Here is a 12,130-nt window from a genome sequence, read left to right as displayed (position 1 = left end):
ACATTGCCAAAGCAAGTGAGAAGAAAACCCCGAAAAAAATGTAAAATACAATAAATAAAGATCTTCTTGAATTTTAAACCAGAGATGTGCAACATTGTTGTCACATATATAAATTAAAATAGGTCAAATTCAATTAAAAAAGAATAGGAAGGTGGACTTTGCTGTTAAAAGTACAAATAAGTGTGTATATATTTGCTGTATTTGAATATATTCAGGCCTATCATAACTGCCCAAGACAGAGCAGAGACGGCCGAACGACATGCCTGTAGATTCAATGCTGGATAAAGGGAGGAAGCTCTTCAAAAATCACATCACCTGAATAAGGGACTTAAAGCCTTGACACTAAGATTAAAAAAAAAGTCTGATGCTCTACCAACTGAGCTACCTGGACCCGGAGCACAGTAAAAAGTACAGTCACTTCTTAACCTACTATACTGTACGACTTATTATTATCGTGACTGGTCCGTTGAAGGGAAAACCAACATTTTTTACAAAGCGTTTTCAGGCCTAAGGCTGCGTGCTAATTCACCAGTATAATTATTAGTATTAGTACAGTATTGGTTAACCAAGACGTGTCAATGAATTGCTTTAAGATGGACCCCAAGGTTCCCAAACCTTAGTTTTGTTTACCATGGTCCATAAGTCACCAGATCCTACTTAAAGCATCATAAAGCTCTACAACAGGTGAAAAATGTGGTGGCTAGGGAATTCCATTATGAGGCTGAACCTTACCAAACAGCATTCCAGGACATAGGCCTACCAGGTTAAGTATGCGCCATGGCCCATTTGCAGAAATACTCTCAAATTTACTTGAGTTTAATGGTCAAGGTGGTGCAATCATCTATGCACTAGCCTCCCCCACGGAATTATGTTGCGTAACACTACGGGAGTTGGAAGCGACCGCAAGGTTTTTGAAAGAGAGGGCCGATTGTTGCAGCCTTTAAACAGCTCCCAGCTTACGTTTGACACGCATGATATGACGAATTTAGACGCTGTGGAAAATGTTTGCTATACCCACAGACTGATTTGACCTCAATCCATATCCATTTTGGTATATGTGTCCCAAATATTTCATACAGAGGTTCTTTGTGCATTTATTACGGTGTGTGTGTGTGTGTGTGTGTGTGTTTGTGGGTGTGTGTGTGAAGAGAAAGAGGGAGGTGAACTGAGACTTGAGACTCAAACATGCACAGAAAATGAGGTTTTCCAATTTGGGCAGCCGAATAAAATCCACATGCCACTTAATTTTCGTAATTACAGATGCAATGTAACCAGGCCAGATCATGTGCCGTAGTTTCTCATGTAATCACGTTACTGTCTGACCGTATGACAGACAGAGAAGACACTAGAGTGCGTCTGCCAGACCTTTTTCTTTTAGGGAACAATCTCATTATAAATGCAGTCGTACTATCACATCATCTTCCTCATAGATCAACATAAATACACACGTGACATGTGCATTCATCATTATGAAGCAGCTGTAAAAAGCCAAACTGAGCAATTAGGGAAACTCACAACAATGACTTTATAGCCCATCCGCTCCCTGAAACAGACTTGTGTATGGAGAAAGCCATTTTCTTTTTGTAGCACATGCCTTTCATGGACAAAATCTAACCCCAATGGTTACATTAAAAGAAAAAACTGCTGCTTGCATTTGAATGCAATATACAGGGGCTTCAAAAATTCTGAAATGTGATGTTTTTTGCACATTTACCTGCTTTACAAATGACACGCATATTTGTAACTTTAAGTGTAACGACTAAGAGACTACAGCCATGTGGTTAGAATGGTGCCTTGAGCTAAATGCTAACAACGAGATGCTATCACACTGAAAGCAACAATGCTAACATCCTGGGGTTGAGACGGTTATACTTGCTGTGCTCAGTTTAGCATGTTAGCACACAAACATTTGCAAATCAGTGCCCAACAAAAAGTGCAGCTGGGGTTGATGGGAATGGGAATTAGTTGGGCGTGTATTTTGTCATAAACCAAAGTAGTGGACTCATTATCCGGGCCCCATGGACATTTGAACCAAATGTCATGGCAATCCATCCAATTATTGTCGAGACATTTCACTAGTAGTGCTGCTAAAAGAAAAGTTGGGATCATAAAGTTAATTGGATACATCCATGATAATCTATGTAATAGTTGTTGAGATATTTCCATCTGGACCGAAGTGGTGGGCTGATGGATCAACGGTCCAATACACATTTCCATCCCTGAAGCATTGCTCCTAAAGAACCTCTTGGTTCTGGTGTTAGCCTGTTCTGGTTTTCCCTGGATAATAAAACTGATCGTGAGTCAGTCCAGCCAATATTCTCCTAAATCCACTCTACAACCGCTGCTCTAATGCTCCATTACACAGTAAGTTAGTTAAACTGATTCCTTCTGTGTGGGAGCCTATTACTACTTTACGTAACCAACCCTGCTCTCAAAGTTCTTTATTGGGAAACTTTTGCAAAGCGCTCTTGAGCATTTGAAACAAGGGAAAATGTTTGTTGTTATCTACAAACCGAACAAAAGCTGGCAGTTCAACCCTTCCCAGGGTGCTGGGTTAAGGCTGATGACTGTGTAATGTTTCTGCAGGTCTTTGCTTTCTTAGATATAGGCAAGGCAAGGCAGCTTTATTTGTATAGCACTTTTCATACACAAGGCAGACTCAAAGTGCTTCACAGCACAACATGTCATGAATTAAAATGCATTACAGAAAGACAAAGAGAATAAAAACATAGACAATAATAAAAACATGAACCCCAGGTCTGTTTGCAAAGGAAGTGGACGTTAAAAGTGCAAAGATTTAGCAGAAAGCTGAGGTGAACATACAAGTTTTCAGTCTAGTTTTAAAAGTGGTCAGAGTGGGTGAAAGGAAGTTGATTCCAGCTGTTTGTTGCATAATGACTGAAAGATGCTTCCCCTTGATTTGAGTTTACTCTGCGAACCACTCATAGATTGGCCTCAGAGGATCTTAGTGATCTAGAAGGCTTACGTAGTGGGAGCATATCAGTGATATACCTCGGCCCTAGACCATGTAGTGATTTATACGTGAGCAGGAGGATTTTGAAATCAATCCTCTGACGTACAGGAAGCCAGTGTAATGATTTAGGCAGTATGATTCACGCCAAGGATGTTGGGAGTGTTGCATTGGGCATCTGCTGACAGCAACATTTTACCGCGTCCATCACTGTGTACCGTAGCAAATGGAATTTGCTGTGTCATTGCTACCATTTCTTTTGACCGGGTAGGGAGTTCAGGTTTCCAAGTGCAACATTTGCAATACTGGGAAAATGAGTTGTTGTTTATGAGACTGAAGGCGACATGAACTCCAGGTCTGTTTGCAAAGGAAGTGTATTTTTGGTACAGTCGCTCGCTGTTTGCTTTGGCTTTTGAGGCAGACGCTAACATCTTGGTGTCTTCCACGCAGGTCTGTCTGGAAATAGTCAAATAAAGATGTTTGTCTGAACTTTGAGAGCAAACATTCTTTCTGGGGCTTTTGGTTGACCTCTGAGCACAAACAGAACGGCAGCTCAAATTTAGCAGCAAAAGCATGTTTTGGACAATTTGGACATGCTGTAATTATCAGGATTGGGTTGTTATTTATATAGAAAGTAACACTGAACATGCTCAAGGGTTAACATGCTTAAAGCAACACTTCCCCTTGCAGATGGACATTTTTCAGTTAATAAGAAGTAAACCACATTTAAAACAATACTGCTTTTATTACTGCTTCATTCTTTACTTGGTCCAGTATGAACAGTGTAGTGGCTAATGCTAGCAAGCTTTACCTTTAAATGTTTCTTTTTTTGTTATTGTTGAACGCCATTTTGAACGGTTTCTTTGTGACACCTTCAAACCACATACGCATCCAGTAGAATGCACAGCCACTCAAAGCTGTTGGAAACATAATCATGTATTTGAATTAAAATGGTATTGATACGCCATTATATTTGTATATCTAAGTTTAGGGATACAAATGGTGTTGGCTTTAAAACAAACAAGTCAGCAGCACTGTTCTTGTAAACTTGCAAACACAGCTGGCCCTCTGAGTCAAGCACGGAGGTTCCAGTCCCCTCTATATTAGGGAGAGACGGTGAAGGTGAGGCTGTGTGGCGACCATATTAGGGTGCTCCCTTATAAAGGGAATTGATTTGGGGAATCCCTCGCTGTTAAGTAACCCCTGGCAAGTTCCACAGTATGTGTCACAGTCACCTTATTAGGAGACTAGTTTATATACTCTACAGTATATCCACTAAAAATGTTTTAGTAAGTCATATAAGTCACATTACTACAGATATTATTATAATTACTGGAAGTGTGTCTGTCTCTGTCCATCTGTCCGTCTTTTCTCTCTCTCTCTCTCCTTCTCTTCCTCTCTCCGGTGCAGACAGATGTGCGTCCTCCACAGAGCTGGGTCTGTCTGACGTTCCTGTCTGTTATAGGGAAGGTTTTCGTTGCCACCGTACTCTACGGGGGAATTGTTGGGTCTCTGTAAATCATAAATAAGTCATAGACTGTGGTCTTTACCTACTCTGTAAAGTGACCTGAGGTAACTTTTGTTATGGTTTGGCACTATAAACAAAATTTAACTGAATTGAATTGAATTAAATCACATATTTGGCTCAATGTACATTTTTCTGAGGACTGTGTGAATGTTATTGTTATATTTGCTCTAATGGCCGATGCTTAATGTGGCCTTTATGGTAAGAAATGCAGACAAAAGAAAAAAATAATAAAAACTTTCTACACCATGACTCTTTTTAAAGGATTTTCTGGAACATGTCGTATGTCAACACTTCATTAATGATCAACAGTTGTTCGACCATGTGGGCTACTGAACTTTGTTGATAAAACAAAAACATTTTTCCTCACTAAGCTCATTAACTGCAGTCCATGAGCTTAGTAAGGAAGATGGTTGAGTGTTCACATGCAGGTTTATTTTAAGGTATGCATGTAAAAGTTATTGAACTGCATTGCACTCATGAACTAGATCTGTGCTTCTTTGTGTATACACGTGAAATCTGTTTTGAAAATAGCTGTTAAACTTTAACCACTTTCAGGGTACTGGGTTTGTGTGTGGCGCATGTGACAGTGGAGCCGTCAGTCATTACACAGACATCCATGCTCTGCTCACGTGTGCCCTGGCAGCCTTACTGTACCCATCCGGGTCCAATTTCCACTCGCTTGGTTCTCTCCTCAGATTCAACTTGACCTTCTTTGGTGTGTAACACATTACATTTACACCACACATTTTAATGAACAGCACAAACTCACTTGCAGATCTTTTTTTAACTGTGACCTGTGCAGCGTTTCAAACCAGTGAGCCGAGAGGAAAGAAGGTTAATGATACTAAAAACTGACACTGATAAAAAATGAAGGGTAATACGGTATAACACATAGATGATCCACATGACTCTGTTTTTATAGGTTTTTGTGGTAATGCCATCATTTTACTTCGTGGGAGTGGCACCCGAGGGCATTCTCTGTTGCAGTCGCAAAAACAAACAGAGAGTAAATGATAGGATAATAACAAATATTGTGTTATCACCTCCATTCATATACTGTGAGATGGGACTTGTGATTACGAGGCACGTATGCACTCACTGCAAGATGATAGAATTGATGCAAATCACGCACACACACATCCACAACCACCAACATTTTCCCATGAATAGGTTCTACACAAAAAATGATATGATATCTTATGAAACGGTGAACGGAAGTGGACCGCCAGATGGCAATGGATCATAATTGGACCCCAATGGTTGCTTTTGGTGTCGGTTTGGTTTAGGCACCAAAATTACTGTTACGTCACCAGTTGTAGCCCACAAAAGTCATTGGTTAGGGTTAGGGATGAAAATTAGTTGGTGAGGATTAGGAAAAAGGCGGCACGGTGGTATCGTGGTTAGCTCTTTTGCCTCACAGCAAGAGGGTTACTGTTTTGAATCCCGGCTGGGGCCCTTCTTTGTGGAGTTTGCATGTTCTCCCCGTGTCTGCGTGGGTTTTCTCCGGACTCTCCAGCTTCCTCCCTCAGTCCAAAGAAATGCACGTGTTTGGTTTATTGATGACTCTAAATTGCCCGTAGGTGTGAATGGTCGGCTGTTTCTGTTCGTCTCTATGTGTCCTGTGATAGACTGGCGTCCTGTCCAGGGTGTACCCCGCCTCACGCCCGATGTCAGCTGGGATCGGCTCCAGCGCCCCTGAGACCCCGATAGTGAAAAGTGGTTGAAGATGAATGGATGGATTAGGAAAAAGATTGTGGTCTGGTTTAGTCTGTCCAGAATACGAACGGCAACGGGAAACATCCACCACCCCAACCAACCTCCTTAAACCGACATTTGCCATTTTATACTGCGTCTCCTGCTTTCAATATGTTGATTACACACTAAATAAACATGTGGAATACGCACAAATTACAGTGCATTACTGTCTTCGGGTACAAAAACGTAGAATACACACAAAATAAATACAGCTAAACTACAGGATCATTTCTAACTGGAATCCCTCATCAGCGTGGACCATTTAAAAAGCAGGATTAAGGACTTTTTGAATACAATTTGCACATGTACTGTCTCTGAGCACTGATCTCCTCCTTTTGGATTTTTAATGCTGTTTTATTTTGTTGATTTATCGTGTTGAGTTGTGTTATTTTTGTTTTAAATGTGAAACTTGTATGTTTATGCTGCTGTCTTGGCCAGGATTTTAAATCTCAATGGGAATATTCCTGGTTAAATAAAAGGTAATACAAATACGTGGAAAATGCACAAATTAATGTGCATTAATTTACGTTGTAATATAAAAAATGCATGGTAACAGCCTGCACACACACACACACACACACTCTTTTCAGTTAAAGTCTTGGACACATGGCAACATACACGCCCACATGCAAAGACATGCCATTCCCAATCACCCACAGCATCCCTGTCATCCCCGTCCCATGACTTCTATTGGTGGCAGAGTGGAGCTGAAGGAAAAAGGTCAAGTTAAGTGGTTGCACGTTCAGCAGCCCGGCTCATATGACTGCCGTACCTTCAGATATTACTGCAGCAAAAGAGGGAGGGAGACAAAGATCCACTGAAAGCCTGAGAGCTTCTCTGCCTGATTCAATCACCAATAGTCACGGAGCCAAGTTTATTCCGGGACCCTTCTGCAGATGCACAAGCCTCAGCGAATGGGGATGAATCAGGGGAAATGTCGTTCCTGCAAAGGAAGAATCACGCTACAGCACTGGAATGCAGTCCTTATGTTGGTATATGAGAAAATGTGGGGCTCGTCACCTGCAATTAAAACATAAAGCTCTCAATGCTGAGAGTTGTTTAAAGCTCCTACAAGAGCTCCTTTATTATGTGCAGGTGTCCATGGAGCACATTTAAATACACATGGTGTTGGGAATGAAGTTGCAGAATAACATGGAGGCAACAAAATGGTGTAGAATTCGAGAAATCGGTTTATAACCTTATTCACTTCCTTGCAGAGATTGAGACGAAAAGATTGATACCGCTCACTGAATTGTGTCTGTTCGTTCAATGTGATGCTAGAGCAGCTAGCTTAGCTTACTGGAAACAAAGAAGAACAGCAAGCTTATGGTATCGAGATCAGCTTACTAACACCTCTAAAGCTCACTAATCAAAGCATTATATCTCATTTGTTTAATCAGAACAAAAAACAGAATCATTAGTTTGTAGTTTTTGCCCAGCTAGCTGTTTAGCACTGTTTTTTTGTCTTTATGCTAATTTAAAATAACCGGCTCCTAGCTATAGCTTTATATTTACTGGACTGATATGAGATTGGTATCAATGTTCTCATCAGAGTGTATTTCCCAAAATATCAAACTATTCCTTTAAAGCGGCTTTAATATATTATATTATTTATAATAACGATGTCTCATCTCTCATCTTCAACCTCTTATTCGGGGTCAGGTCGCGGGGGCAGCAGCTTTAGCAGGGGACCCCAAACTTCCCTTTCCCGGGCCACATTCACCAGATAAACCAGCTCTGTAACAACCATGTATAAAATGAAAATGAGAAAACGATGTAAAAGGGAGAATTTAGGGGCTGAATTTGCAGCTCCTTTGCTTTGCAGAGCTTTAGTTTCAGCTCATTTGCTTAAGGCGACAAAACAACCAGGTTAGGTATAGGAAAAGATCTTGGTTTGGGGTGGAAATACTTACGTTTGTGGCATCATTACATGGGCAATGTTACGCACAAAATTCAATTTCAACTTCCGGTTTCACACAGGACATAAACACCAGTCATCTTAAAGCCCAGCTGTGGAGCTCTGAGCATCTAATATTAATGCGGGTGATCCAGCTTACCCATAGATGATAACAGTGCTGTGAGCCAACTTGGAGGTAGAGTCAGGTCATACCGCCTCTTATGTATATGGTAGTGATAACAACTGATATCGACATTCAGTTGGCTGATAACATTCGCATCGGGTGCATTTGTTTGTGTAGCTTTATGGCTTTGATTCACTCTCACTACTCTCATGTAAGTTTCGACTGTACAAGAGCTGTTCTCAAAGCCCTGTACACTGTATCTGCTCACGCCAAACAGCAGAAAGAAAAGGTTAGCTGGTGAACACTGTGGAGCATGAGCAGCTAAAGAGTCAAACGTTTCCTTTAGGAGTTGGTGGCGACCAAAATCAGAGCTTAACGAGGGTGAATATTCATTAGGTGGACAGGAACACAACTTCAAATGAATAGTATTGTTGCTCTGTAACCACTGGATGTGTAAAGAAGCAACTGTTTGATAAAAAGTACACCAACGTAAAAGGTGTTAATATGCCAGTGTCGTGGCTCAAAAGGCCACATCTGTGACCGATTAAAGAGTAGAGAACATTGGCGGACAACCGCTCAGATAAGTTTGTCTTGCATGATCCATCGGTGTCTGGGCTGTCCGCTGTTCTGCATCAGTAACATTCAGACAACAAACTGTGGTAATGAAAAGCTTTTTGTTGACCAGGAGTGTTCATTCATTCATTCACCTTCAACTGCTTGTCCCTGTCGGGGTCGCGCGGGGGGCTGGAGCCGATCACAGCTGACATCGGGCGTGTGACCAGGAGTGTGTTTTGGGCAAATCAGTAGAACTGAAGTGGTGAATTCAGTGTCTTTTCAGAGTAAAAGTTGTGAGAAAATCGGATTTTGAGCAACGTCAGAATTAGTCTATGCAAGATAACTGAACTGAAATTAATTTACTGATGAGTACATATTGTTGTAATGAGGTGAGCTAAACATGCATTGTGTGAGTTGTTCTGTCTGTAACCGAGCACCGTTGGGAGCTTGTCTCAGAGCCACGTCTCAGTGTCAGTTGCTCTGACTGAGGCTGAAAGTGAGTAAATTCAATGCCTCTTTGCTAACCACATGAGCAGAGAGTGGTGTGCTGCAGGCAGGATGACACTGATTAGCAACCAGATGGCAGTGCTGCAGGACTGTCAGCTGTAGTCTAGAGAGGGTCGGGCGCTTTACTTTGTACCACCCATCTCAGTTTTCCACCCAGAATCACAACTTTAAAGCTGCAAATGTGTAAATGCAAAAGGAATCAATACCACTCTGCAAAAACACCACATTACATATAAAAATACTACATTCAAAACTTTACATAAGAGTATGTCAGTATTATCAAGACAAGTACTTAAAGTATGACAGTTATAAAATGAATGATTATGCAACCTAAATCGCTCTGTGGTGGTTATATAATTAATAATAATAATACATATTATACCATTGGACAATTACTACTGATGCTTTAATATGTCAGGGTTCAGTGTCTTGCCCGAGGACACTTTATGTAAACGATATTTTAATGTTGCAGTTGGCCGGGATGTAGATGATTCTAATCTGTATAACGGGCGGCTGTGACTCAGTGGTAGAGTGGGTCGTCCTCCATTTGAGAGATCAGCGGTTTGATCCCCATATCCCCCGGTCCACATGTCGAAGTGTCCTTGGGCAAGACACTGAACCCTGACTTGCTACCCGTGCTGCTCATGGGTGTGTAAATGTGGTGTGAATGGTTAGATTAGATGGTATGATGTCCACCGCCATCTGTGTACAAGTCCATTTACCAATACACTATCCGGTGGTTCGATTTACTGTATAGTAATGAATCACATTTCCTATCGCTTACTCAGACAGTAAATATGTCCTATTCTGTCTTTGCATGAATGTCCTGTCGGTCTGTAAATTTGTGACATATTGCTGCTGTATCTGAGAAGATGAGACCCAATGAGATTACCTGTATAAATAAAGGTTTGATAAAAATAAAACAGCTGTTGAATAAATATAGTGGAGAAAAAATAAGGTATTTCCCTCTGAAATGCAGTGTAGTAGAAGTAGAAAGTAGAATAAAATGAGATTATTAATACTTAAGTCGCAGAACTGCACTTAAGTACAGTACTCCAGTAAATGTACTGACTTTCCACCGCTGATATTACCTGGAAATATGAGATATAACTTCGGTGTCCTGGATGTTCATCTGGAATTTTGTGCTGAAACACAAAAGCAATTGTAAAATAAAGACTTGAAGTATGTTGGTGCCCCTCTGTGACTGAATACCAAACCAATATTTGGGATGCAATGTTTGGTTAAAAGTGAAAGTGACTCATGACTTACGTCTGTAGCTCTCAGCGATTTTGCACTTGTAACTTTTACTCATAACTGATACTGAATAAAAGGAAAAGTGTCTTGAGAAATCACAATTTAAGACAAACCTATAGTAAATGGCATGCAGGATACCTTACTTCCCCCTTTTTACCAGCTTCCCCTTCTTTACTCTGTGCAGAGTCAGCAGTTTATTATTGTTTATATGAATCCTTCCTCCTCCAACAGCAATATTGCTTTTTAAAAATTCACATCATGTACGAACATATTTCTCGTGTTTATTGTTTCATGTCATACTTTTGTGTTATCGGCCGACAAAACCGACAAACTCTCTGGGAGATATCCTCATCCCTCGGGTGTTTCCTGACATTAAAGATGTCTGAGTATTTTATTTAGGTTATCCGTCAGCGGCAAAGTGCAGAGCCAATACATTTCCAAACTGACAAAAAACATTTCTTTTCCCCAGAAGTGCCAATAATCAATGGCTAATGTGGTCGCTGAGGTCATGTCAGCGATGTACAGCTATACCATCATGACAGGATAATGTACATAAGACATTATCGCCCAAGTTATAACCTACAACTAAACACACACTCAACAAAGACAGTGCGGACGGTAACAGTGTTAAATAAATGTTCAATTAATTTCAGCAATTTTGTGTTTCATTTGTTCATTCATTCATTCATCTTCAACCGCTTGTCCCTATCGGGGTCACGGGGGGGGCAGGAGCCGATCCCAGCTGACAGACGCCAGCCTATCGCAGGGCACATTGAGACTAACAGAGACAGACAACCATTCACACCTACGGGCAATTTATGGTCATCAATTAACCCAACACATAAATGTCTTTAGAAGAAGGAAGCCGGAGAACCCGGAGAAAACCCACGCAAACACAGGGAGAACATGCAAACTCCACACAGAAGGGCCCCAGCCGGGATTTGAACCAGAATCCCTCTCACTGTGAGGCGACAGTGCTAACAACCACACCACCTTGTCACCATATATCATTTGTTATTACTATAAAGTTGTTGTATTTTATCTGATTTTCAGCCATCCGTGAGGAACTCCGAGTAGAGCCGCTGCTCCTTTGTGTTGAAAGGAGCCAGTTGAGGTGGTTCAGGATCATCTAGTAAGGATGAACCCTGGGCGCCTCCCTAGGGAGGTGTTCCAGGCACGTCCAGCTGGGAGGAGGCCTCGGGGAAGACCCAGGACCAGGTGGAGAGATTAGATCTCCACACTGGCCTGGGAACGCCTCAGGATCCCCCAGTTAGAGCTGGTTAATGTGGCCCGGGAAAGGGAAGTTTGGGGTCCCCTGCTAAAGCTGCTGCCCCCGAGACCCGACCCTGGATGAGAGGATGAAGATGAGATGAGATGAGATAAAAAAAGCAAAACAACAACATGATATTGACGTTATATTTGGCTGTCTCTAAATATCGACGTCAGCCATGGAAAAACCATATCGGTCCACCACCTGTCCCTAAAGCATTGCATCTGTTTATTTGTCACAATAAACTCCATTCACAAAAAAATGTTATT

Source organism: Echiichthys vipera (genome assembly GCF_963691815.1).
Source record: "Echiichthys vipera genome assembly, chromosome: 5".
NCBI lineage: Eukaryota > Metazoa > Chordata > Actinopteri > Perciformes > Trachinidae > Echiichthys > Echiichthys vipera.
The sequence above is the reverse complement of the archived record's forward strand: the minus strand, read 5'-3'. Positions refer to the sequence as shown.